This window comes from Dermacentor silvarum, chromosome 7, assembly GCF_013339745.2.
Source record: "Dermacentor silvarum isolate Dsil-2018 chromosome 7, BIME_Dsil_1.4, whole genome shotgun sequence".
NCBI lineage: Eukaryota > Metazoa > Arthropoda > Arachnida > Ixodida > Ixodidae > Dermacentor > Dermacentor silvarum.
This window is the reverse complement of record NC_051160.1, coordinates 64,241,964-64,268,467: the sequence shown is the minus strand read 5'-3', so window position 1 is coordinate 64,268,467 and position 26,504 is coordinate 64,241,964. Positions and strand designations below refer to the sequence as shown.

Genomic DNA, 26,504 nt, shown 5'->3' with positions numbered 1-26,504 from the left:
TGTGTCCCAACAGAACGCCAAAGACGGGCCCATGCTTACGCATTTATAGCGAACCTGCAACAGATCATCCCAAATTTTATTTTAAGAAACAATACAGGCTAGATATATCACGTGTTCAAAATTAAGCATTATGGTTTTCTTAAAGTTAGGCACTGGGAGGCACGTGAAGAGCACCTGCGCAAATAAGTTATGTGGCCAGGGGGACGCAAAGTGAGGTGATAATTATCGCTGTCAGCAGCCGAATTGACTAAAATTGAATAATTAACTTTTTATTGACTGCAGTAAGAAACACGACTGCCTCTGAGTTTTCAATACAAACATACCCACTTACTGCAGTCGACAAAAAATAATTGTTCAATTTTAGTTAATTGGACTGTTCACAGCGACTATTATCATCTCACTTTGTGCCTCCATCGAAATGCGGCCGCCGCGGCCGGGATTCGATCCCGCGATCTCGTGCTCAGCAGCGCAACGCCTGAGCTGACTGAGCCACCATGGTGGGCTACAGGTGTTGCTCTAGACGTATAAAACGCGGGTTTATCGTGAGCAGAAAAGGTGAATTTCGATAAATAAGAAAGGCTACTATCATCATCATCATCATCATCATCATCATCATTGACAGAAGCTGACCCCCCCCCCCCCCTCAGAAAAAAACCTGGATCCGCCCCTGTGCATAGTAATTAAGTAAGTTGGGTATTTGCATTTAGTGTCGGTTTCTCTTCAATTATCGCGTTCACTTCTTTCATTGTTTTCAGAATATTTTACATCAGGTTATACACCTGGTCTTTCCGGATAGATGCTTCCCAAGTATTCCAGACATGGAATAGCTGATATTATGAGATATGATGTTTCTGTAAACGAAGCTCGTATGGTCTCCACTCTCTGCAAAAATAAGAAAACACAATGAAGAAATGAAAATTACTCATTGGTTCTGCTGCTGTACGGTTTCCATGATTCTGGAGAGACAGGAAATGAGAGGAAACTTAATTTCCAAAGGACAGAATTATATGGCGTCTGTAGCCGTTAATACAAGGCATACTCTGCCTAAAACAAAGTACATTGAGGTATAAGTAGGTTCCTGTCTCAAATCGTTTTCTGGCATTTTTATAGAAAAAAAGCTATGTGTCAGTTGGAGGGCTTTGAACCAGACTCGTTACGCACGATAGCGAAAATATCTGTCTATTATACCCCTCGCAACATTTTTTTTTTCCTTTTCTTTATGGCGACATGCAATCAAAACGTGCGAACACATGTACAATATGTATGGCATGATGTTCGCGGGCGTAGTGCTTGTTGACACTGCGACGACGACGCACATTGGTGGCGCGTGCGCAGCAACAATAATATGTTGAGGAAGAAGTTGACGCGAAGCTGCGGCACGAGGATACTGACAATCGGAACCAATCAGCAGCGCCCACGGGGTTCGGAAGAAAAAGAAGAAACGAGCATTCGGGGAGGAGCCGGCAATCATGGAAGACGCGGCGGGAGATGGAAGATGGCGTCCAGGACGCGGGGGGTAGCACTGACTGTACATCATGCCCACTTCACTGGTGAACGCTCTGCGTGTACCTCAAACACTTGCCTGAACTTCAGTTCTATTCCTTGTGTGCGTTCGCCCCTTGCTTGCCCTGTGTGCTTTAAATATAGCTTGTTTTGTTGTGCGCCTTTAAAAGCGGCTTCGTCGTGCAGGCCAAAAGGAACGACGTATTAGCTCCAATGACGGAGAAAGTAAATATGCTAATCTACTAAGGGTTGAGAGTTACTTCTGAACCTCTTGATGTCGATGTGGAGAGTAGGTCTATGTATGTTGACTGCCAGAATACAAATAAGATTTTGTCTGTTAAGATGACTGAAGAATCATCTGTGCTCTGTGATAAAGTACCCAGTTTTCTATCAAAGACCACTCGAGACTTTTTTCAAACTTAGCTCCTCTTCAAAAGTAACTGCTTTTGACAACGTAACTTTTGAGTATGATTGTCACGGAGCGGCATAGTTTCGAGTCATCGACACCCCGATTAACGGCCGCCAAAAACGTCGTGGTCTCACGGTGAGGCATATAGTTTCGAGATAGCGACACACCGATTAATGGACCCAAGTGCATGCTTGTGCAACCTTGTGGTGCACTGCGGGGGCATGACCTCGGACAGGAGGGGGGGGGGGGGGGAGAATCAACCGTCCCTTTGCCCGTGATTAAAAGGGGCGCGGCAAAGACTTTTGGGAGGAGTCATGAAATAATTAGGTGAACCCTGCATACCGACAGCTCCCCGACATTGGGAACTAGGGTAAGGTGAGGCTATTTAAGTGCAGGTTTTAGGCCCCGCTGATCAGTCTAGAAGCCGAACCTATGAGCTGCTGAGAAGCCGTCGGAGGGCTAGTCCCGTCCAGTATCGCCTGAGCCGCCTAGCCGCGTCGGAACTCCTACTAATTAACGTACGAGACGACAAACCAACGTCTACAACGAAGCTCGCGGTATTTCGCCTCAAGTTAGCTCAACCGGCTTGAGGGAAGCCGTCAGATCTAGACTCCCGGGAAACCCAGCCAAGCAATCGCATCCACCTCAGCAAGAACGGCTCGCCGGCATTCTTCAAGAAACCTCTGCGCGCCGACTTCACAGTTTATGGACTTGCTGCTGCAGCCCGGCCACGCGTATGACATCGTTTGTTTTTCTTGTGAACTTTGTGTTAGTGAACTACTGTTAAGTGTATTCTTGTATATTTGATCCGCGCCGTTTCATGTGTATATCCACTATTAATTGCTCGTCATATATATTTGTCATCATCATTGCGCTATATTAAGTTCAGGTGTGTTAGTCTCTCTTGTGTCGTTTTTATTATTTTATTTTATTATTTGTGCATATTTATCAGTCGATAAATAACTTGTTTTTTGTTTACTCCCGACTCTGACTCTTTCACTGTGTTTGCTCGAGTACGGAACGACCAACCGGCTTGTTTGCCACGTTGATCGACTTCGCGCCTACCACGAACGGATGACAGCCGTCACAATGGTACGAGCATGTCTTTCTCTTCTCGGAGACAAAAGCATTTACAAAATCATGCCAGCGTGCACAAAGACAGAAATAAATGTCATCATCATCATCATCATCATCATCATCATCATCATCATCATCAGCCTATATTTTATGTCCACTGCAGGACGAAGGCCTCTCCCTGCGATCTACAATTACCCCTGTCTTGCGCTAGCGTATTCCAACTTGCGCCTGTAAATTTCCCAACTTCATCATCCCATCTGGTTTTCGGCCGACCTCGACTGCGCCTCCCTTCTCTTGGTATCTATTCTGTAACCCTAATGGTCCACCGGTTATCCATCCTACGCATTACATGGCCTGCCCAGCTCCATTTCTTCCGCTTAATGTCAACTAGAATATCGGCTATCCCTGTTTGTTCTCTGATCCACACCACTCTCTTCCTGTCTATTAACGTTAGTCCTAAGATTTTTCGTTCCATCGCTCTTTGTGCGGTCCTTAACTTGTTCTCGAGCTTCTTTGTTAACCTTTGTTAACAGCATTAATGAGAGGGTAGCAGTCGTCGTAATAAAGCTGAATAGGAGGTACAAAATGAAGGTAGTACAAGCCTATGCCCCAACCTCTAGTCACGATGATGAAGAAATAGAACAGTTTTATGAAGATGTTGAACTAGCAATGAGAAAGGTGCAAACTCAGTATACTTTAGTCATGGTCGACTTCAATGCAAAAGTGGGGAAAAAGCAGGTTGGTGAGCAAGCCATTGGCAACTACGGCATCGATTCTAGGAATGCAAGAGGAGAGATGTTAGTAGAATTCGTGGAAAGGAATAGGCTCCGAATAGTGAATACCTTCTTCAGGAAGCACAGCAAGAGGAAGTGGACCTGGAAAAGCCCTAATGGAGAAACAAGGAATGAAATAGATTTCATACTCTCTGCCGATCAAGCATAGTGCAGGATGTAAAAGTGTTAGGTAAGGTTAAGTGCAGTGACCATAGGTTAGTGAGGTCTAGGATTTCTCTCAATTTGAAGAGAGAGAGAGAGTGAAATTAGTCAAGAGGAAACAGCCAACCTAGAGGCAGTAAGGGTAAAAGCAGACGAATTCAGGCTGGTGCTTGCAAACAAATATGCAGCTTTAGAAAAGTAAGATAAAGACAACATAGAGGTAATGAATGAAATCGTAACTAGGTTGATCTCTGAAGCAGCAATTGAAGTGGGAGCTAGGGCACCAAGGCAACCAGTAGGTAAGCTCTCCCAAAAAACAAAGCACCTAATAAAGAAACGACAGAAGATGAAAATGTCCAACTCAAGAGATCAGATAGAATTCGCTGAACTGTCAAAACTGATCAACAAGAAGAAAGTACGGGATATTCGAAATTATAACGTGGGAAAGATTGAGGAAGCCGTAAAATATGGACGCAGCATTAAATCAGAAAGAGGAAAGCTTGGCATAGGACAAGGCAAGATGTATGCACTGAAAGATAAGCATGGTAATATCATCAGCAATTTCGATGACATAGTAAAAGCAGCTGAAGAATTCTATACTGACCTGTACAGTGCCCAAAACAGCCAAGTTACTTTCATTCAAAATAGTGATGAACCGGATACAGAGGCTCCTTCTATAACTAGCGCTGAAGTTAAAAGGGCCCTGAAAGACATGACCAGGGGAAAAGCTGCTGGAGAAGATGGAATAACAGTAGATTTAATCAAAGATGGAGGAGATATCATGCTTGAAAAGCTTGCGGCCCTTTATACGCAATGCCTCACAACTTCATGTGTACCAGAGAGCTGGAAGAACGCCAACATTATACTAATCCATAAGAAGGGAGACGTTAAAGAACTGAAGAATTATAGATCCATTAGCTTGCTTTCAGTATTGTATAAAATATTCACCAAGATAATTTCCAATAGAATCAGGGCAACACTTGACTTCAGCCAACCAAGAGAACAGGCTGGCTTCAGGAAGGCATATTCTACGATGGATCATATCCATGTCATAAATCAGGTAATCGAGAAATCTGCGGAGTACAATCAACCTCTCTACATGGCTTTCATAGATTATGAAAAAGGCATTTGATTCAGTAGAGATACCAGCAGTCCTAGAGGCATTGCGTAATCAAGGAGTACAGGAGGCATACGTGAATATCTTAGCAAACATATACAAGGATTCCACAGCTACCTTGGTTCTCCACAAGAAAAGTAGAAAGTTACCTATCAAGAAAGGGGTCAGGCAAGGAGACACAATCTCTCCAATGCTATTCACTGCATGCTTAGAAGAAGTATTCAAGCTCTTAGACTGGGAAGGCTTAGGAGTGAGGATCAACGGCGAATATCTCAGCAACCTTCGGTTTGCAGATGACATTGTCCTGTTCAGCAACAATGGAGACGAATTGCAACAGAAATAAATGTGCCGATATATAATTACAACCTGGCCAACCGCCAGAGTGCCAAAGGGATCCGTCACAGTAAAAAGGCCCATTTTCTTAAAACGACATTGCTGATCCGCATTATATTATTTCAGCTGCCAAGAACTTTTCTAGTGTTGCTCTAAATCAGCTGGTTCAAGATAATATTGCCAGCATTTCATTCCAATGAAACAAGGTTGGTCCGCGTTAAGAAATTGGGGCACTTTCTGTAGTAGACGGAGGGCAATAACCAGTCAACAGTTGGTTGTCCCAAAATATTTGGTTAGATGGGAATATTTCAAAATGCCGAACAGTGTGTTTAGAATACGAATGGTTAGTGTACAGCAGTCGGTTCGCATTTGAAGCTTTGGGCTATTCGCCCACCTCTAATATATTTGCATGTGTAGGCAAACAAAGTAGAAACGGTAGTCAGCTCCTGTATGTGTATTGGATCCTATCGACCATGTCCTTTTCCTGCTGCTGTACTATTCCTAATATACATTTCCTCCATGCCACAAATGTATGCATTCAATCGCATAGTTACTCCATTAATGCAAATAGCTTCATAGAAGCGTTAAGCTATCGTTTTGCAATTACGATCATTGTTCATACAAGTATTTTTCCTCTAGAACAATATCCTTACTGCCAAGCAAAGCAAATTTACCCAGCTTTTAATTTTTGCAGCTTTGGGCACATGTTTCAATTATTCAGAGAAGAAAAGGTTGTTGTCGCGAAGCGCGTACAGATTGGTATACAATCCTCCCCTGTGCTGTAGTTTCCCCGGCTACCAGTGTTCGTTGTAGAAAAAATGTCGCAGTTTCGCCCGAAAGGCGAAGCATCGGGTGAAACTGTAGAGTAGTAAATTAGTAGAGAGCTATACAGAGTAGGGATAGTAGTTTTATCGGCTGCATAAGCTTGGACACATTCGCTTACTAACTGAATTAACAACCGTGGTGTCAGCGCGCACAAGCAAACATGAATAGATCACACTCGCTGACCGCAGAGAACCGCTGTCAAAACGCTGGCATGAACGAGCGTGGCCGCCGCAGCGAGCGAAGCTTCGTGCCGTCTAGGGCTTCAACGGAAACTGAGCGGCGAAAGTACAGCGCACACAAAGGTGAGAGCCGTCTGGAGATCTCTTTCAACGCGCGACAGCCCGTACCGGCGCTAAGTACGCAGTTTTAAGTGTAGACATCACCCCCCCCCCTCCCTCACACGCTGCTTTTCCGCTTTCCTCCTTTCGCGGGGAGATTGCGTCGCAAGTTCCCTTTGCGCCCGGCTGCAAGTTACGCATTTGGTGCCGCAGCACAGCGTCTCCCCCCCTCCCTTACGTACCCCCTCCGTGAAAAGCGCGCGGACGCGCTCTTTTCACGGAGAGTGAACGCACGGCGGAGAGCAAACGCGACGTCCTCTATTGCGCGAAAGGTCGTGGGTACACTGTACCGTGGGGGTATGGGGGTACGGGAGGGAGGGGGGGGGGGGCGACGCTGTGCTGCGGCACCAAATGCGTAACTTGCAGCCTGGCGCAAGGGGAACTTGCGACGCAATCTCCCCGCGAAAGGAGGAAAGCGGGAAAGCAGCGCGTGAGGGAGGGGGGCGATTTCTACACTTCGCACTCACGGCGCGCGGCGACGATTTCATCGCCCTTGGACTTTTACGGAAACTCACGGTGGTGACGGCGACGGCAGAAATCCGCTCGAAGCGTCCATATAATTGCTATCGCAATAAAAAGAAAGTATACGTACAGTCTGTTTCACACTTAGGGGGAATCTCGGAGCGCATTGCATCGCGATGCGGGGAGCGCTAGAGTCGGATGCCGGAAGCAGCTAGCGCAGGCGCAGACGTTCGAGGCGCGTTATCTTGAACCGCGTCGACTGCTACGGCGGCTCGCGCTGGCCGCATCGTCGGGAAGCATGCTACTGTCAAGGGCAGTTCATCGTTACTGCGGACACTCAGCCGATAATCTTAACTAAACGTTGTGCGACGCCAACCTTTGAGCCTTCATTAACGATAATGGGGTTCTACAAACTTCTTTTGACAGCATCCTTCGTTTGTTCTTTCCAAAGGCCGGGGGTACTGAGTGCGCGCACGTATATTTATTCACTGTGTGTGCTACCGTAATACGCTGTGACAAGAAAGAGACACCAAAATGTGCGTGAAACGTTCTCGGTCTTTATCGGCTCAGTGCCCGCAGTAACGATGAACTGCCCTTGACAGTAGCACGCTTCCCGACGATGCGGCCAGCGCGCGCCGCCGTGGCAGTCGACGCGGTTCAAGATAACGCGCCACGACCGTCTGCGACTGCGAGAGCTGCTTCCAGCACCCGACTCCAGCGCTCATTGCATCGCGTTGCAATGCGCTCCGAGATTTCCCCTAAGTGTCAAACAGACTGTACTTACTGATAGCCCAGAAGGTGCGCCAACATCTAATGGAGCGATAGCTTCGGTGCACTAGGTGGAATTAACAGCCAGTAACTACACTCCTGCTGGGTATGCGTTCCGGTTACAGTCCCAACACACATGTCGTTTCCGCCAAGAGAGATACACGTCTTCTGCAAATTCTGGTGAAATAAAACAGACAGACAGACAAAGAACGTTTATTTTGGTCCTGAGAAGACGATGAGTGTCCCCATTAGGGGGCATCGTCTGCGGGCCACACCCACGATGGAGCCGGGAGGTGGTGAAATAAAAGAAACCAGGTTTGTTGCAGTGGTCGTAGTTTCTTTATACAAAGGCTGCTGGTGCGCAAAGCACAAAATTGAAACACACTCGCAAATGACTCAAGTCTTCACAATTTTCGCACAGATCCCAGGAACAGCACAATGTTCTCGTCGTATCCTTTAATCAGAAACATGAACGGGTGATCGACGATGAAGCGAGCAGAAGGTTTTTGAGGTCCCGCCGAGCCGAAACTTATAACCACCGCCGTGGCAGCAGCCGCCTCGGTTCCCTTTTCCTTCACTTCAATGAACGCCTTATGAACAAATCGGTGACGAAGGGATTTAATCCAGACACAGATTCAAACATTCTCGATAAGTTCGCCTTGTTTTGATCGAAGACATCTTTGACCCCAATACCATCGAGCACTTTCCTCATGTTGGAGCTACGCTTGAGCTTGAATTTGGGTAGGGCAACTTCTACTCTTGGAGTGAGGACTAGCTTCGCAAGTGCCGAGTTCAGACTGACATCCGTCAGGTTTTTTTCCAGACCCGAGAGTCCTTCCCTGTCGTTCGGAAGAAGAATAATCATGGAAAATTTGTTCCCTTTGTACGGCATCTCCAGTATCTGAGCATCCAGTTCTTCAGAGTGGGCGTACATGAACTCTCCCATTTGATTCATCATGTTCACTTTCGCGACTTTCACACCATTGACGTAGAAATTCTCACGCTTAGTATCGCGCCTCTCGAACGGAGAATCCCATTTCGCATGGAAGTACATGGCGCTCAGCAAAATGAACACCGTACCAGAAGTGACCATATGAGGAAGAAGCAAGTCTTTGATCTTGGACTTCGTTTGCTTCGAGACCCATGCATTTGCTTCTTGACGAACTGCCTCGGCGTTGTTCCTGAAGTCGACCGACTTGACGGTGGCCCGGAATGAATGTTGAAGAAGCGATAGATAGTCGGGGCGAACCTTGAGCTCGCGTGCGCTGTAGGCACGGTTGACCACGTGGAGAGTCAAATCAGGACCTGAAATCTCAGTGACAAACTTGCCAAAGTACTCGTCTATTTTGTAGCTGCATTCTTCCAAGTAAAGGGCTAAAGATAGTTCGTCCTTTGTGTTGCCTTCAGCCGCAATCGCAGTCATCGAAAGGGCCATTCCCACACTTAAGGGTGAGAAAACGATATTGTCATTCTTTCTCATGCAATGTAGCATCGCGTAGACGTTTAGGGAGAATTTGAGGAGGCACGTGCCAAGCACCGGTGACGCCATCTCTTGACTGAATCTGGAAAAAGAGATAAAGAATGAGTCATTGTAAAAATTACGTTTAATTAGTCGCATAATAGGCAATACCAGTACCTAGTTATACCGCTAGACCGGTGTTTATGCTTCTTGGGTGAGCTTCCCTGAATTGCCTGCTCCAAAGGACGTTTCTGTGGTTACCTCGGTATACCTTTTGGTGAATAGGGGCTTCACTAACTAGTCGACAACTTTTATACATTATTAGCATAGTTACCTAATTCATACGACGACGTCAACTTGCCCCAACCAGGTACACTCGCTTGTTCGCTTAGGGAAGCTACGTATCTCGCAATAGTCCCTAAGCGTGAGAGTCCTCCCAACGATAAACATTTCGACACCGTTGCTAGCAACAAGACTTTAGAAAAGTTCAAAAAATACTGATTGGTGCTAATGCCGCCCATCGTTAAACACGGTTCTAGAAGGAAGGCAGGAGTGGAATAACTGCCCTAAAAACTTCGTTGAATAATAATGAAACAACGTTATAGGAATTACTCAAGGATTGTAGGCATTTGGAGTTGTCACCTATAAAAAAATATGTATTCCTGCTTGGATGTGGTAAGAAATGTCACGGTGAGTTTGTGCGGGAAATTCAGGGGGCGTTGCCCTGTCTTTTGTTTTTGCATCATTACTGGCTTTACAAAGCTCTTCTACCAATAAGAGCAATTGTTTTGGTATTTTAGAAAAGTACTTCTTTATTACAGTTCGAGAAGTTTTTATAGTTATTCTTCCTATAAGGTGGGAGGCAACGCAAAACAAAAAAAAATTTATATCAGCAGCAAGCATTGAATTAACTTTTTCCCCTAAATAAGCGCGTCTCATTTAACTTAAACAACTGCTTAAATTGCAAAAAAAAGTTCATATTATTTCTTGGCAGGTAATGTCCCTCATAAAATGTGTTACAAGTGCTAGTCACACCAGCAATGATAAGTAAGTAATGAATTCTTGAATTGAATAAAGCTTTGCAATTTATGTAGCTAAGTAAGGCACCTATGCAATGAACGAGGATAAATGTAATGTGATAAATAGTAATCAAGTAATATTTAAAAAAGTTACCAAAGTAAGAAAAATTGCCTGTCAGGGCCAAAGTTATTTCCAAATGTGCTGTAAGTTGAATAATATTGTATCAATTTCTTATCTTCTATAGTTCATTGCAACTATGCTGTGGGAATGCCAAGTGGCTGATGAGTAGCAACGGGGAGACAGCCCCTAGCGCAAGCATCCACGCGCGTTGGTGGGCTGTGCTACTCAGTTCAGCGACAGAAGATCAACTGTGCACAGTCCAAGGGGCCGACGACGCCGCCCGAGCCCGAGGACTCGTGGTAGACGCCTTGGCAGGGTGAAGCCCACCCTATTAACTTGCCGGACAAAAAATAAATGTTTTACCTTCCTACCTAGTTCATTGCCCACACTTCTATGTGAGGAAAGAGTGTGTATAATTTCACTTCCATATATTCATTCACAAAAAGTTATCAAAGTTTGCGCAACATGAGTTGGAGCAATATCTTGTTTTGAGAAAAAACGTAAGCAATTTTTTTTTTCAAAATAGGTGAAAGATGTCCACAGTTAGGCCTAAAATGCGACACACAGTTAGGCCTAAAATGCACCAAGTTCATAGCTGGGGCATCGTTGAGATGAACTGGAGTCCCTTTGTTCGTGTGGCTGCTCGTCGACGACATAGAATGAAAAAAAAATATTGTGAAAAGTTATTTAATGAAAGAAATCGTACTCATTTTCTGAACCAATGCATTGGGGTTTCTATTTCGCTATACGAGGGTATGGGTTGGAAAACGAGCTGTCGCTCCGAAACTAATGATGACAGGAAGAGAATTTTTGGCAACATGTTTCTGAATGTTTGGGCGTGTACATAAAATGTAAGAAAAACAAGAAGTTAATCTCGCGCATGAAAATTGCCTTTTGTGTCGGACCTCCCATATTAAACGTGCAGGAAGTCAGAGAAGGCGCGTTCTATTTTTCACCATAGCCTTGCGTCGTTTCGTGCCCTGAGTAATATGGTGGTGGCCTGGAATCGCTAACAGGCATCAACCACACTCCAGAAGTGTCCTTATTTTTCCTTGGCGTCACCTTCTCAGGAAGGCAGGTCGTGTGGTAAGGGACGCTGTCTCTACTGCGTTGTGCTGAAGCCAGGTCGGGCTTGCGCCGATACGTCAGGTAACGGAAACATCCGAACAACGCGGTTATCCTTTGAACTCGCTCCGGCATCGACGCCGCCTGATTTTGAAAAGGCGAATAATGTGAAGCTCTTCGGCCGTGCTAAGGCGGCTGCTGCTTAGAGGGAGCGGCATCAACGTGGGAACGTGGAGCAGTATGAAGAGGTTACTTCAATAACAAAAAAGTGTGCCTGGAGATTATAGAATGATATACGCCTAAATGCTATCGAATCGCATCGTCACAGGAGATAACGTCAGGAGTCCGTGAAATACTTTCCTCCCTCAAAATGACGATAAGAATCACGTATTATCGATTTTTTACCGTATTTGCCCGCTTCTGCTTTTAGGAGACCTCTGAATTGTTTTATTTTCTACCATTTCTGCTTCTTAGATAAACTCAAATAGCATCGCGAAGAGCCAGGACCTCTATAGAATCCGTGAAATTTCTTTGCTCCCTTTATCTGATCCATGCTCACCGCTCTGTTGCAAGCCAGCTATGGATGTGTGGTCATCAACACAAAAGGTGGAAATGTCAGCGCCTGCTGGCCACGTTTCCTCGAAGAACTTTCGCAAGAACTATACGCTGCTTCGCAGCGCTGTTTATAAGCAGCTGAGCAGGCAATAAACGGTTTCATTGTGTGGTAACAGCAAAGCGAAAGGCCTTCAACAGATTGCCGTGGAAACAGCTGTGTCTAGAATATCGCGCCCTCACGAGCAGTTCCACCAGAAGGAAACAATGGCGGCATTCTTTTCTTTGTTGTTTAGGGCCGTGGCCCCCATGGTCGTCCAACAATTTTCAATTTACCATCGTGACTTAGTAGGGCCTATATGGTTAGACATAAAAATAAAAACTGGGTACTGAGCGACCATTATAACACGAAATTTCAAATTAGAATCTCTGCCTCTAAGCCCCTTTCACCGACAGCGACAGTCACATTGGAATGGTTTGTGTGACGTCGAGCAGGTGCGAGGGCATCGCAGTCTGCTCCTCGCTCCACACGCTATTGCATAATGGCACCCAACGCCGCAGCAATGGCGTTGTCTCACCACACACCCCGTCGTTGTTTCACTAGCAGGATAAAAATGTCAGACACTAGAGAAAGCTTCCAGAAACTATCAAGGCTTGACCCCCGAGACGCACATGCGACAAGAAAACCACGCCAAATGGACATGAGGTTCCGCTATGTTACGGGGCATCTTAATTCCTACGCCTTGCCTTTAAAAACAGCCGTGGGTTTTAGACTTATTCCTCCGATACCTCTCAGAAATAAAAAGTATTTCACGCATGCACGACTCCAAGGCTGCATCTCCACATTCTAGTTCTTATTATTACGCCGTAGGCACCACGAAGAACTCGTTGCGGACCAAAGAAGAATTCATAATCCTGAGGCTTAGAAAGGACACGACATCGTATTTCAGTGGCTTTGAAGTCATTGCAGTGTCGTAGGAAAAGACCAAACGGCCACAGAGACTCGATCTGCCCATAACGGGGTCGGTTGCGTCTTTGTATACTGTTGTGCCTGGCGGTCCTTCGGGAAATGGATGCTTCACCGGCAGACGTGCAGCTGTGGAGCGCTGTTTACGATTCGTCGGTTTCTCGAGGCCAGGGAGCTGGCGCTTGAATCAGGTCACCTGAGACTAATGGTAAATGAATTGCGATCCCATCTTCGTCTGTTCGACCTCCAGGAGCTGACGGGCGAGACGACAACCGCCGTACTCCGGTGTCCTGATCACCTGAAGTGCTGACCGTCACGGAGAGCTCACAAATTCTAGTAAGGAGCCAACGTCAAGCATTTCCACGGGAACAGCGTTGAAATTGGTTCGCTAGCTGCGAGCCGTTTCCTGGTATGCGGGGGCAATTGAGCAACATTTGAGGCGGAGCCTGGCGGAACGGTGCCGCATGCTGGGCGGGATTTTGCGAAAGGTCGACGACTGTGATTGGCCAAGAAGAACCACAGTGAAATCCCTCGACGAGTGAAAGAGGGAAATGAACTTATAAAAAGCGGGGCTTCAGTGTTGTGTAGGAGGCTCGGAGATCACGTGTCGGAGATGTAGACGCTCGGGGATTTAAACGCTCGAACATGCAAAGACGTGAGCAAGTACTCGGCTCCAATATCATGGAGCCCTTCTTGTAAAATAACCTGCAAATTTGTACATAAAAACTTGTTCCGATGACTCGGGACCTCTCCTTCTCCCGCCACCTGGCACGGCACCATCCATGGAACCTTCATGGCCGCTCAGACCCCAGACTTCACAACAATACCGACGTCAAGAGCGGATGCCAAGGGAAAGCTCCACGCGCTTGAATGCTAGCTTACGTTGACCCAATTCAATTCGGTGGATTTTGCAAACCAGCGCCTTTGTTCGGCAGGGTTCCGCATAGCTTTTATCGACATGAAGTGATTCTCATTTTTCATCTATGCAAGACTTGGAGTAGCATTCGCTATAATGCCTACTTCTCCATCATCGGAATGGCCAGACGTCCCGAATGGGAAGCTTGTGAGTGCACCGTGTAAGATTCAGTGGGATTCCTGTAAAACAAAGGGTCGCTCTCAATTTTATGCTATCCTGAAAATTGCATTATCTTACTAAACAGTCGTCAATGATTAACACTGCAAAAATGCGTCATGTGAATGTATCAGTTTTATAGGTGTTAACTATGTATTTGTGCAAATTATGCGTATATGTATAGCTCACTTGTGTATAATTTGTTTTGTAAGCAAGGAAAGCGCTTAGACAAACGCTCAATGAGCTCGACAACGGAACAGAGCATTCTTGAGCCCTAGTCACAGATGACGTCAACCAGGTTGTTCTAAAAGCGCTAGTGTGTGTGTGTGTGTGTGTGGTGTGTGTGTGTGTGGTGTGTGTGTGTGTGTGTGTGTGTGTGTGTGTGTGTGTGCGCGTGTGTGTGTGTTGTGTGTGCGCGCGTGTGTGTGTGTGTGTGTGGTGTGTGTGTGTGTGTGTGTGTGTGCGTGCGTGCGTGCGTGCGTGCGTGCGTGTGCGTGCGTGCGTGCGTGCGTGCGTGCGTGCGTGCGTGCGTGCGTGTGTGTGTGTGTGTGTGTGTGTGTGTGTGTGTGTGTGTGTGTGTGTGTGTTGTGTGTGTGTGTGTGTGTGTGTGTGTGTGTGTGTGTGTGTGTGTGTGTGTGTGTGTGTGTGTGTGTGTGTGTGTGTGTGTGTGTGTGTGTGTGTGTGTGTGCTGGTGTGTGTGTGTGTGTGTGTGTGTGTGTGTGTGTGTGTGTGTGTGTGTGTGTGTGTGTGTGTGTGTGGTGTGTGTGTGTGTGTGTGTGTGTGTGTGTGTGTGTGTGTGTGTGTGTGTGTGTGTGTGTGTGTGTGTGTGTGTGTGTGCTGTGCGTGTAATACACGCACACAGAATAAGTTCATATCTGCTGTCTCCCACATCTTCTCGTACGCCGAGTAGCCAACTGAACAGTGAATCTTATTTTCTCTCTGCCTGTCTCTCTGACTGTCTCAGAAATAGGCGTTCTCGCAAAGCTGTAGCTTCATGACTCTGCGTGACATAAAATTTTTTGCCACCGTCTCACCTGTAAATATCATTTTGAGGTTTAGTCGCACATCTAGTTTCAATTTTTTGAAATACGCAGCTCATCTTGTCAGCGGTCGCATGCAGCGCGGCAAAAATATAGGCCGTCCGATAAAGAACTCCTCTTTCCCTCTTGAAATCACTCGTATAGCACTCACAGCTGGGGTATACCCACAGAGCTCACTTCATTTCGTCACCCCTCAGTATTTCCAGACTGATGGTTCAACAGCAGTTTTAAACGTTTTTAAACGAAATTCAAATACAAATATTCTGCTGCAGCGAATAAGTTCTAATTTTGTCAGGTTTCTGGGGGACACCCACGGTTTCACATTCAGTGTCTAATTCACGCTCAAACATTCAATCCCAAGATTTATGACAATCTTGACGTTTAATAAGCAACCGCAAGGGAACGGAACTCTTACTCTGTAACAGCAGTAGCAGTATGTGCCATCTGCTGTTGCTGCCACTGGTTGCTGCCTGTCGATCGTGTGACTCATGCCCACTAGGAAAAGTGGGCCAAGACATGGGCGGATTATTCTAAGTTGTACCTAAATATAGATTTTTAGAACTGCGCTAAGGTAAGTGCAGGTGAAATATGTCACTGCGTGTTAAATTTAAATCAATAATCACTGAATGAAAAGTAAACTGAAAAGAAAAAAATACAAATTTAACCGGGCATATATTCATTGGCATATATTCATACTGGGCATAGTATTCATACTTAGCTCAACTGGAATCAGCTAGCGCAAGACGGGGGTAATTGGAGATCGCAGGGAGAGGCCTTCGTCCTGCAGTGGACATAAAAAATAGGCTGATGATGATGACATTTATTGGACTCCATAAGAAGTCCCTGGACCCTGGACAGCGAAGAAAGCAAACAGGTGGCTCAATCCCCGAGTAAAGACCCCAAACTAAAGAATGACAGGTTAAGTTCAAGCTATGCCTTCGAAGAGTTCGTTCAATCATACTTTCTTTTTTCCTTGCAGCGCTAAAGTGGGGGCAAGATAGAAAGAAGTGATGAATTGTGTCCTCGTTAAAGTTATTCCTTACACATATCTAAAATACGCCTCAGTCTTGGCCAATCCCCCTGAGTGGATATGTGGCAATGACTTTAAAGTCATCGTCTTCATTATAATAACCATTATTAAAAAAGAGCAGAGAGAGAAGCGCGCATAAGCCGGCGGATGAAAACGAAGCCTACGTAGCGCGTGCTTTCCATCGAACCGCTGGACGCTGTCAGGTCGGCCACTCAGCCCGGAGATTACAGGTGAGGCGCCCTCTTTGACCTAAGGCAGGATACGGACGTCTATGCGAGTGGTCACGCCTTGTCTATATCATCATGTTGTCCCCGTGGCAGAGCAAAATATGTTAGAAAGACTAGCGCAAGGAAAGCACGGACAAATGAAAAAGACTGAACATATGCTAACTTCAACTGAAATTACTCAGAAATGTACCGTTTCGTCAAAGTACGAAGGCAGTCTTACTAGGGTAATAGTTGACGCCGCCAGAATTGGTAGGTTATAGGCTCAGCGCGCAAGCATCCCTTGTTTATTGTCGTCGGAGGAAATATAACCTTTTCTTGAATGTCCATTCGCTGCTCTGTGTGCGTATGTACAGTCAACCACAAAAGTTTGCGGACCACGCGAGCGCGTGGCCAAGAGCCTCTTCGCGACACTTCCGCTACGTCACCAGCGATCGACAGCAGCGCTACACTGAAGACGCATCCCTCCTTAAATCTATGGCCTGTCTATTTTCGCACTGTGCGCAAATATTTTCTACCTATCTCTTTCAACGTGACGCGCTCTTTGTTAGCCAGGGCTACTTGCTTATATTTTGAGAGCAGAATATCAGTACAAGTAATCAGACAGCGTATTCTTCGGCTGTTATCAGTTCTATTTTCGCGTAGCCACGCTGTTTTTTTTTGTTTTTTTTTTTCGTGAGTGCGTGAGTGAGCGGTGAGGCAGCCATGGGACACAGATGCTTAGTCAGTAGGCAGAATTTTTCCGTTCCTCCCCCATCGCTAAGTGACAGTAGCGGCCGGGATTTGATCGCCTGCGCCCAGGTTTTGCTGTGCAAAGCCCGAACCACCGCGCTGCTATAGTGGTTACATTTAGAAAAATAAGAAATAATCGGGTGCGATGACTCTTTTTATAACCCTTTGCGACACGGCGTCCTCGTTTGGGGACTCGAACTTCGGAGGCGCGTCCCACGCCACGTGTTTCTTCAAATGACCTAAAACTCAGTGTGCACATTCGTGTCCGCTTCCTGATGGGACAACTAGCGGTCAGTTAACTTCATTGTCCTGCGTATTGCTGCAGATGATCACTTTGCTGGAGACACTACCATGTTAGACAATCGTTCGACGTGCCGCGTTCCAAGACCAACGTCAAGAGTATTTTTTTTCTCCGGTCGACACGAATACAACCGAAAAAGCAAGTGTGCATGCGTTTCGGGCCTAATAGTTGATTCTTTTTATGCAAGCATTGAAGCTGACGGATTTCAGAATAATTAGATAATGAGTTATACGCTAATTAATTTTTTTTACTGAAACTCGCACAAAACAGCACATTGCTTCGTCTTCTTTCTTGGAATGTAATAGTGAGCGTCTTGAAATGATGCCATGCGCATTTGACGCATTTGCAGACAGTGCATCATAATTCGTGTCTGAAGGGGATGAATTTATTCACAAGACATTTACAGAAGTGTCATGAAACATAGGTCTCTCAATGATCTAGTAGGAAGTGAAATGTCCGCCTGTTTTCTAGCACCTTATTGATGCGTGTGGGCATCGACTCGTACAAAGATTCAGTAATCTCCGGTGGACCGCGCAGGCTTTCCCATTCTTGTGCGATCGCTTGCCACAGCGTATCGGCCGTGCGGCCGCGGTTGGGTCGTGTGGACAGCCGTTTCTTCAACATGCCCCAGACATTTTCTATGGGATTCAAGTCGGCGCCACATGGAGGCCACTCAAGCTGGCAAACAGCATGTTCTTCTAGCAATGACTGGACGATACGTGCTTTATGGATCGGGCTGCGGTCGTGTTGAAAAAAATAGCAGCCGTCGCTGAAGGGACCGTCCAGCGCATACGGAACGAGGTGTCTAGTGATGACGTCGCAGTACCGTGACGCAGTGAAGGGCCCTTCCAGACGCACAAGGGGACCAAGGTCATCTTTGCTGATTGCTCCCCACACGCTCACGGAACACCGTCCACTAGATAGAACACTCTGTGTGTAATTAGGCAGATATCTGCAAGAAATAGCATACAATTGGGTTCCAGCGGCGCGTCTAAAAATGTTGTGATTCCTCTTGCGTATGAACTTTATAATGCTGTTATAGAGTTGCAATAGAAAACGTGCAAACATCATTAGATAGTACTGAAAGACCCACTGGCAGATTTTAATTAGCTTCAGAGTAAGTAGTACTATGAAACAATCGTTAATGTTTTCAACATAATACCACTACAGAAAAATCTCGTAATGTCCAAAAGCTCATTTTACGTGAAACATGTTGTGATGCAGAATTAGCTTCGTGAATTAACTGCCAATACACTGTAAACACACCTGCAGTTTATGGACGCCAAACCCGCTTCCGTTGGTCCCAGCGCGTGGAAAAAGTTGACTCGTCGCTAAAGATGACATCGCCCCATTTCTCTGTTGTCCAATCTTTCATTGCTGTAGCGAACATGAGTCGTTCTTGTAGCTGGCTGTCTGAGAGGCAGGGCTTCTGTGCTGCTACGAAACACTGCAGGCCAAGCTCACTCAGCCTTCTTCTTACAGTCTCAGACGATACCGTGAGCGAGAGCGCTTCTCGGATATCCTCCGCACTTTGAAAAGGATCAGACACGATGGCGGCCGTAATCAGGCGGTCCTCTTCCTCAGTCGTGGCCCTTGGACGCCCACTGCGCTCCATATCTGTGAATCTGTCATCGTCGCGGAAAGCTTGAATAATCCTATTCACGGCAGTCCGGCTCCTGTTGGTTCGGCGGCAGATTTCGCGCTGAGGTATTCCCTCTATAAATAAACGCACAATGTGCCTTCTTTCGTCAAGTGGAACACGCAGCGGCATCTTTCCAAATAGGCAATCACCACGTGGCCTGAAGCAAGTCTACTACGTTTTCAGCGACTGATGCGAAGATGCGCCTATGTGTGAAAGAAAATTTTCTATGCATCCGCTTTTTCTTTTTTGATGACAGTGAAACACCTCCCTACCCTTTCTCTCAAGACGCAGAAGCAGCAACACTCATTGGACCAAGATGCTGCCAACCAAAGTGCGCCAGTAAACGTCGCGTAAAAAAATCGTCGCAGCGCTTCGTGAAACTTATCTACCCACTGGCACACCAGTCGACAAAGGTTGCCGTGATTGCTCCGATACTGCTATCGAGCCAGATATGTGGCGGTCTTATCGCAGACAGCGCTCTGCGTCAACACAACGAACTAACAATGTCATGCACGGGAATAAAAAATTAACAGGCAGGCGAGTACCAAGAGGGCTCATATCCGGGAGAGCGCCCCTGTCGCCGCTAGGTGGCGTACCGCTAGGTGGCGCGGATAGGCAGTCTGGCACGCGCTCGCGTGGTCCGCAAACTTTTGTGGTTGACTGTACATATATATATATATATATATATATATATATATATATATATATATATATATATATACAGGGTGTTTCAGTGAACACTTTCAGAATTTATTTAAGGTTGCCTGTGGCACATAGCCCAATTCTAGTTAATGAGCTGGTCTACTCGAAGAGGCGGACATTACTTGCACAAAAAATTGAACTGCATAATCGAATAATTAACACAAATTCATTAATTAAGTTTCTAACTAATTGCCTGATGGCCCATATTGTAATTTACAAATTGTAGCCGTGAAGTTCGCAAGGCGGATTCACTTGGAATTAATTCTCAGGATGACACCAGTTTCGAGATATTAATTCCCGAACTTTGCGGAGAAATGCATTGGCGTTCCAGTTGATATTGTGCTTCAATGCATAAAGCGACATTTTGTTAAGAATTTAACTGGAACGCCAATGCATTTCTCCGCAAATTTCGGAAATTAATATCTCGAAACTGGTGTCATCCTGAGAATTAATTCTAAGTGTATCCGCCTTGCGAACTCCACGGCTACAATTTGTAAATTGCAATATGGACCATCAGATAATTAGTTAAAAGATTAATTATTAAATTTTTGTTAATTAGTCGAATATGCATGTCAATTTTTTGTGCAAGTAATGTCCGCCTCTTCGAGTAGCCCAGCTGATTAACTAGAATTGGGCTATCTGCCGCAGGCACGCTTTAAGAATTTTTGAAAGTGTTCGCTGAAACACCCTGTATATATATATATGTGTGTGTGTGTGTGTGTGTGTGTGTGTGTGTGTGTGTGTGTGTGTGTGTGTGTGTGTGTGTGTGTGTGTGTGTGTGTGTGTGTGTGTGTGGGTGTGTGTGTGTGTGTGTGTGTGTGTGTGTGTGTGTGTGTGTGTGTGTGTGTGTGTGTGTGTGTGTGTGTGTGTGTGTGTGTGTGTGTGTGTGTGTGTGTGTGTGTGTGTGTGTGTGTGTGTGTGTGTGTGTGTGTGTGTGTGCGCGCCTGCGTGTGCGTGTGCGGGCGCGCCATGTTCTGGATGCAACCGTTTGTTTTTGAAGTTAGCTTCCTTGGTCTGCGTACTATTCGCACTATTCCTTGCAATAGGTCGTATCAACCAGACCGAATATCTGCCATTCTCATACAAATATACCACGCATGACGCTTGCAATAGGAGAAACAGGCGAAGACACCCGCTCCCTCGGTAGTATGAAGCTCTGTCAGGGCAGTTATGACCGGACCTTTATGTCCTCCTGCTGCTTCTATACACTATGTTTAAGAAATCACTACGTTTATGAACCTTTGACTCCTGTTGCCAATCATACTCATAGGGAACACCAATCTAGCCAATCCGAATTAAGTGGCTCGTTCATCTCTGCCCCTGTCACCTGTAGGTAGGACGGATGCGAAATGAATTTCATATTTATGCTCCCAGTGGAGACATATTTAAACTCTGTCTTAGGTGCTTATCATTATTCGCCAGCCGAGTATGCCATTCCCTCAAAAAAAAAAAAAAAAACTGTGCTGCAGGAGAAGACGTTTCTGCACTTCTGGTGCTTGTCTTCTGACTCAGCACTTCGCCTTTTATGTTGCAGGTTAATCGAGCAACCAGACCTCTCTCATAGGGAAACCTCGAGCGCACATTCAACATGGGTAAGTCACATGCAACATGCACACACACACACAGACGTGCATACACACACACGCACGCAGGTGCATACAGGCACCTACACGCGCGTTTTCGGTTGGCAAATGATACTTTCTCTTAATTCTAACAAATAGTTTATTGCAGCGAACTATAAGTGCATTGCAGCATATATGACCCAATTCGGCCTGCCCAGGTTAATTTCCTGACAAGGCGGTAGTTACTTGTGCGACGGATCTCAATCTCCAGGTATCTAATGAAAGATATTCACTAATTGACTTCTAGCTTATTCACTACCTTGCGAAAGTGAAGCCGAGTAGTATAGTGCCGCCATGTTTGCTTAGCACGGAAATGCTAAGACCACGGCCCTTCTGAAATATCCGTCCTCTAAATCTGATAAAACATGGATTGGTATTACAGTTAAATGATCTTCCTGAACTGTCTGACGCAAGCTTCTGGTAAAGCGTTGACTGAAAGACCAACCTATTTCGCAGCGGAATTAAAAGCCGGGTATCTCAAAAGTGGTGCTTGTTTTAGGATTCCTGCTAAGCAGACACGTGACTTCACTACTGGTCTGCTTCAATTTTGCCATGGGCCCCACAGAGAATAATAACCATGTTAATTAGTGAATGCCTTTTATTCAACCACCTCGACGTTGCGATTTGCAGCGCAAGCAGCGTCCGTGTCTTCTGGAAATACGCTTAAACAGACCGAACTGCACTATCTCTCACAGGCAAGAAAAAAAAACGAAAAAAGATCTGTTTGAACTAAGTTGCAGCTTTGTTTTATTCGCAGACCTCTGCGCTTCTGTACAATGCCGTTTCGTACAATGCCGTTTGTTAATTGATGGTAGCTGCGCGGGTTCTGTTACCATATCGCGCCGACCTTTCACTTTGCGCCAGCATCAGCAGACGAGAATGATCCGTCGAGTTCGAACGGTGCGGATTGTGCCACTCAATTTTCGTCACTTTGGATCTAGGGCAATCGTCTGCGCAAGCAGCGGCACGCAAGGTTTTGCCACCTTTTGTTTATGTCCTCTCTAGAATTTGTTCTTTTTGACCTCAAAATGCGGCTTATGGCTAGGCCTGCCGCCAGTAGAATAGAACGGAAACTTACGTCATCAGCCGACATGGCAGTGTCCAGGCTCCCTGCTTCAGGCCAAACGGGTAGCAATTTGACTCGTCTGCCCCCTTCACGGGAATGTGCGCGGCCGGTAATTATCTTGCTCGTTTTTTTTTTTTTTTTTGGAGATTCGTAGTCAATATCCGGGCACGCGTCATGTCACTGGCTTGAACTATCTTGACTTCAGGTAGCTCTTCTTCCTTCGAGGTAGTTCACGTCTTGAAATGATTCGCACACTTATGACGTAAACAATCCTACGAACGTTCCAAAACGCTTCGGCATATATTTTCTGAATTCCCAGACCCGCCATTGACATTGGGGCTAGAGAACTTGAGGCTTTGTTTCGTTTTCCGATTTATAAGCCGAAGGGTGGCGTGTAGTTTAGCGGTGCTTCACGACGACCCGCCACCTGCCGTGGTTGCTTAGTGGCTATGGTGTTGTGCTGCTAAGCACGAGGTCGCGGGATTGAATCCCGGCCACGGCGGCCGCATTTCGATGGGGGCGAAGTGCTAAAACACCCGTGTACTTAGGTTTAGGTGCACGTTAAACAACGCCAGGTGGTCGAAATTATTCCGGAGTCCCCCACTACGGCGTGCCTCATAATCAGATGGTGGTTTTGGCACGTAAAACCCCACAATTTATTTACGACGACCTGCCGTGTATCCGTCCAAATAAGCGCTCCATCAACGGCAAAGATCTCAACGGACTGTGCTAGGTAGTCCAAACCAGATGTGTCAAACAGAGTTGCTAGGGGACGATGTCACCGTGTCATGCACGCCGCTGCGGCGGTGGCCTCGCGGGGGAGCATTTGCCTCGTAATCGGGAGGTACTGGGTTTGAATCCCGGTGCCACTGGAAACCCGCCGGTTTGTCTAATGCGTAGAGATGCTCCCCCGTCTGGTGCTTCGTTACTCGATGGGGTTGTCATCTCCAAAAGGAGCCCTATTGAGACCCTTAGATGTGGTATCTGGACGCCCCTTGTCGAACCACTTATGGCCTTGTGGATTATCCACCGTTGCTGTGGGAGTAAATTAGGAATAAGCGCACTCCGTGCCAGGTGCGCGGCCATTACGGGACCTGAACACTTAGAAAGGGGTGTGTCTCCCCTCAACCTGAGTGCGCCTCCTCCTAATAGGTGATTTGGAATGCCACGTGATGAGCTGCCTGATGGGAGCGGCCCGGAACACTCGAGAACCTCCGGAACACTTCCCGTAAAGGGGGCAAATTACTCAAAGATGGCTACCCATTTGACTTGAAGCAGGAAGGCTAATCACCGTTATGTCGGGCCATGAAGTAGTTTCCCTTTCACTCTGATAGCGGACGTTTACTGCAGACCGAGCCCTAAACTAGCTCCTTTGGTTTAAAAAAAAAAGCATTAGTGACATGCAAGGCTGACTTTCGCCCAATGCCTCGACTATATTTGTTTGGCCGGTACCCTTTGTGCGACAAGAGTGGTAGAGCTGCTGGGCGAATTGTGCCCGACGAATGCTTGGACAAATTGGTACTGTTTCATAACTTCTACAGCAAGGTTTAGTTGGAGCTCTCCTGCCAAATACATGGGAACGGAGAAATCGTTTTTCTCGGCTACCGCTTCACCGAATTCGATGAGGTGTGTTGCATTGAAAAAAAAGGAGGTACAATCTAGTGACTTTTGGAAGCGTAATTTCTAGCTTGGCAGTTTAGCTACTATTAGATATTCTTGAAAATTGTAAAATTTCGTGAAACGAGACTATCAAATTTAGGACACCATGAATCAGCAATGAGAAAAGATACCACAAATCTTTCAAATGCACCTAATAACGCATCTAAAGCAGACAAAATTGATGTATCACGCAGCGCTTTGAAATATGCAACAAATGTATGTTAGTAAGACGTCTGTAAAACCCTTGTGAACTTAGAAACAAGTTCACGTAACCTGTAACTTCCTATACAGAATTGGCCCGCTTTAGCTAATATAACGGAATGAGTTGACAGAATTGCGATATCTGTTTTTGATGCTGAGTTACAAATTTGTCAAATTCAGGCTTTCATTTTTTTAAACTCACCAAGAATATTTATTTCTTGTAAATACTTAGGGCACTAAATTCAAAATTCCACTTCCTACCGTCACCAGAACTTAACTTTCTCTCTCAATTGCAATAAATTTGATTCATATTCATCAAGGGGTTGTCTCACACAAGCATTTCTGCGATTTGAATGTGTTTTAATATAGGCGACGTTTCATTTTTTATAGGCGACGAGCACTTTTCATTTCCACTGCAAAAGTACGAGTAAAGCCTGAACAACCCCTGTCAAAAGTAGAACACCGTGTTTTCTGTAGCGGCATAGTGAAACATAATTTAACGCATGCACAACTTGTGCAGAACACTTCCTTGGGCCTGACCTCCATAGCAAGCACACCTTCTTGGTGCATCTTTAAGGCACAGCCGTAGGAAAAGACTGCTCGTCCGGGGCATGTATCACATATGCAGTGTTAACCGCTTGTGTGTTCGACTGCGTTCGAGGAAAAATAATAACTGTCACTCAACTTTACTAACATTATACAAATGGCAGCAAGTAAAGGTGTGGACTTACAATAGCGGTTATGAAGCTTAGCAGAACGTTTATTGTGGTCGCGAACGTTTCCGCTAATAAGAGCAAAGTAAGAAAATAGAGACTAGGTTACGGGTGTGCCATCTGCGCATGTGCGGCGAACGCAAAGAAGGCACAAATAATCCACGCTCGTTTCTCCTCGCAGCATCGGAGTTCTCCGAGGTCGGACTAAGCGGTAAGTATCGTAGCTTTCAGATTGAATGACAAATTATGTCTCTCTCTTGGAACGTGAGCTGCAGCCGATCACTTAACTGCGAACTTTCAGCCGGCCAAGCGCCACGCAAACCACCAGGCGTCCTAAGTAACGGCTTATACTCAATACGCGCGGCCTTTCGCAGGCCTGCGGGACTTGCGGAAAATTGCACGTGTCTCACACAAATGCATAAACTTAGGTTTACAGGCTCGTGTGGACCCAGTCTAAGCCGAAATTTGTGCACCTGTGTGTGACATGCGCAGTTTTATGCACGTCCGCACGCGTGCGGAAGGTGGGCGGAGGGCCGTGCGGATTGATGGTAAGTCGGCCCTAAATCTAGCGCGCTGTGCCTTCTCGGTTGCTCTGTAGCGACACCTCCCCTCTCTTCAGCGTCGATTTGCTTTCGCGCTGTCTCCTTCGACGTGGCACCGCAAACTTCACTGCGAAGCAGCTGGCTATATTCGGCCAGGCATAGGCAAACGTAGTGCTTTAAGCGCCAACTGAAACAAAATTTCACTTTGCCTAAATTGGTTTGATGAGTAATCTACATTACTGAAGCAATCTTAGCAAAGCTGCCCGGCGAGGAATCGGAGGACTTGTGGTCGCACAGTACGTTAAGGCAATGATTTCATACAGCCATTATATATCCACGAAACTGTGCACAAGGACGCCATAAGGATGTCAAGAGGACGTATTTGATTGGCAGCTAAGGCGTGACCAAACAAGACTAGAAAGGGAAGCCTAGGGAACACACACCCGACCCTCTAACATAAGGGAGGTGATGCGTAGAGTACTGATTGCGAGCTCGATATACTGGCCTCACCTATACGTTGCGATATCTCAGCTCTGATCAACTCGAACACTTATGCAGCACGGATGTATGAACTGGCAATACTTATTTACTATACTCCCATCCTCGACAGCCCTGTGTTGAGAGACATAACTGTGTTGAGATGTTATGTGCACAAGATATTTCAAATATGCATAAGCAAGTTGTGTAAGGCGATGCTCTAATGGTCCTCAGGCTAATCTCTCAATTCTGGAGTAACACATAGACATAACGCCTCAACGCGCGACGCTTTCCATCTGATAAGAGCAAAGCCTTATTTCTTCCTGTTAGCTAAAGCGCAGTGCAGCGTTACCGTCTCGTACTGATAGTTGGCGCTAAATAGCGACAGTCTTAATGCAGCCGAGGAAGAAACACCGCACCCCCTAATGTGTCTTTCAATAGTATAAGATAGAATAGTAGCATTATTTAGTTGTATACAACTACAGGAACAATGCACATTCTCTTTTAACTATCCTTGTTTTACTAAACATA

At 46.0% G+C, this 26,504-nt stretch overlaps 1 pseudogene; it reads right to left on the bottom strand.

The window, feature by feature from the left end:
- Positions 1 to 8,100: 8,100 nt before the first annotated feature.
- On the bottom strand, positions 8,101 to 9,400 carry LOC119458920 (leukocyte elastase inhibitor A-like; annotated as a pseudogene).
- Positions 9,401 to 26,504: the final 17,104 nt, after the last annotated feature.